The sequence below is a fragment of the Sminthopsis crassicaudata genome, chromosome 1 (assembly GCF_048593235.1).
Source record: "Sminthopsis crassicaudata isolate SCR6 chromosome 1, ASM4859323v1, whole genome shotgun sequence".
NCBI lineage: Eukaryota > Metazoa > Chordata > Mammalia > Dasyuromorphia > Dasyuridae > Sminthopsis > Sminthopsis crassicaudata.
In genome coordinates this window covers 444,035,212-444,037,679 of record NC_133617.1, presented here as the reverse complement: position 1 = coordinate 444,037,679, position 2,468 = coordinate 444,035,212, and the positions used below count along the sequence as shown (strand labels likewise).

At 37.3% G+C, this 2,468-nt stretch overlaps 1 pseudogene; it reads right to left on the bottom strand.

Moving 5' to 3' along the window:
* Positions 1–462: 462 nt before the first annotated feature.
* On the bottom strand, positions 463–2,134 carry LOC141550379 (nucleolar GTP-binding protein 2 pseudogene; annotated as a pseudogene).
* Between the last annotated feature and the right edge of the window lie 334 nt (positions 2,135–2,468).

Below are 2,468 nucleotides of genomic sequence, written 5' to 3'. Positions count from 1 at the left end.
AGACATTAACAAGGCATTTCTTTTTTCTAAATTGCCATGAAAACAATCACCCCCTTATAGTCCTTTCCACCTGAACAAAGGTGTGCACTTTTCTATTTTTTTTTTAATTCCTGTATTTATATTTAAAAGTGTCTACTTAGCTTTGATCTTTTCATCAGAAATACATGCAAACTCTCTATCCTCTTCAAATGTCCATTTTCCTCCTACTCTAATAGTATTGATAAGTTTTTCTTGATTGTAAAATTTTTTGGCATCTGGAATATTTTCTCTCTTTTACCAGTGGCAACTGCCAAATCTTGAGTAATCTTGACTGTGGCCATTGGTTGAATTCTTTGATTTTAGCAACTTGCAATATTTTTTCCTTTAGTCTGAGAGATCTAGATACTAGCCACGATGTTGCCAGGAATTTTTATTTTGAGATTTTGTTCAGAAGACTGGAGAGTCTTTTCATTTTTCATCTGGTTCAAAGAGAACTGTATAGGTTTTGTTATAAATTTTAATAAACTAATTAAAAATTTACTGCTTCCATTTGAGCTTTGAGCTAATACATTTGTCCCCTTGAGTAATTGGTCTTTTTTTAGTTACTGTACTTGCTTTTTACATTGGGAGTGTCACAGTAGTGAATACAATCTTTTTGGCTCTCTTCTGCTGGTCTGCTCACCTTCACACCTTTAATGTAAGCTTTTGAGACTTATTTTTAGAATTCTCCTTTTCATGTATCTCTTTTTTCCTTTCTTGGTATGTCCTTTTTCTTCTACATCATTTTGCTCTCTGGATTTAGGCTCAGATTTGGATAGTACTTTTTCACTAAGTCCTTTGGGAATTCTAACTGCTGAAAATGTTCTGGCTTTAACTTTGTTTAAGAATTTCTTGTATTTAGCAATTTTTTCATCCAGAGCTTTAATAACTGCTATGGTGCCAATTTCCACATCTCCTTAGTTTGACTTAACATCAGATCCTTAGATTGTTCTTCCTCTACTTCTCTACCAGAGGAGTCATCACATTCTCTGTCACTATGTGAGATCTACAAAGGGACCAGATTTTCTCCTCTAAACTGAGCATTGATCTCACTACATAATTCTATCAAACATGTGCCAGAAGCTTTCTTATATCAACATTTGTATCATTGCTCTCTTCCTCCTTTTTTTTCAATTACAGGTGTGGCTTCTTGACATTTAGTTTCCTCCTCTTCCTCCTTGGTATCATGTGGTAATACTGTTGAAAGTAATTGATGAGGGTTCTGTATTATGGAACTTGACAAAGAAAGGGATTTGGCCCCTTTGCCAGTCATTGAGTATCATCTTGCCCACATCTGCAAGTCAGATTCTACACCTTTTAAAAGCTTTCCTGTTCTGAAGACTAGTTTTACCAGGGAGTCCAGCCTTTTCCATAAGCAATCTTATATGTCTTATGGATATATTCTGGCATTGCTGTTTTTAAGTATAGCTTTTATATGGTCTTCAGAACTCTCCATTTCTTTTTTCAACTTGAATCATTCCTTTCAACACAATGTCTGTTTCAGTCACCAGATGGCTAAATCACAACTATGTATACTATGCTCTAGAAAAGAGCCCCCATGCTGGGATGCCAAAATATATTGTCTGGACTAGCTCTCTGGAGGATCTCGGGACCAGCCCGAATCCTTGGTCTTGCTGGAGGAGTGAAGAAGGCGGGAGACCCATGTGGATAGTCAAAGATGGAGTCCTTTATTTCAAGTCCTCTCACCCTTTACATACCTTAGTATGATTATATCATTACAGCATACTAAGCATGTACCAACTAGAGAACCATCACCTCACATTGAGCAAGTGCTAACTACAGTAGCATTACATTACCACAGCACACAGTGCAAGTGCTAACTATAAGCACCCTGCTATTGATATGTAAATGCCTGTCTTTACTGTAAGTATCCCATGCTTCAAGTAGAACACAGGTGGTCATGCTGACCTTGACTTCTCAGGAAGGGTGAGAGCCCTTAAGGAAGGTGGGGAGCCAAACCAGACATTGTTAGCAGGTTCCCTCTGGGCTGAAGGGTCTTACACCTTACCCACAGTTCTCCCACTATCTGCAGACCTCTACATCTCCTGCTATCTTTTGTTTTAGTTGAAACCGGTATACATAAATCCAACAGCATGGGCCGTATTACATAAGCAAGTAGTAATATAACATAGGTAGTAATATAACATAGGCTAGTAGTAATGTAACAAACAATATGAATCAACACGAGGAATCACACATGCAAGTAATGATGTAACAAACACTATGAATCAGCATGAGAGGAATCACACAGGCAAATAGTGATGTAACAACAACAATATGAATCAACAAGGTATTATAAAAGATTTCCATGAGTCCTAGAAGGAGGATGTATAAATAACAACCATACATACACCTCCTTCAGCAGCCAAGAGGTAGTCCAAAACCAATCTATTGTCCATCACTTCATATGTCAGGGAATCTAATGATTC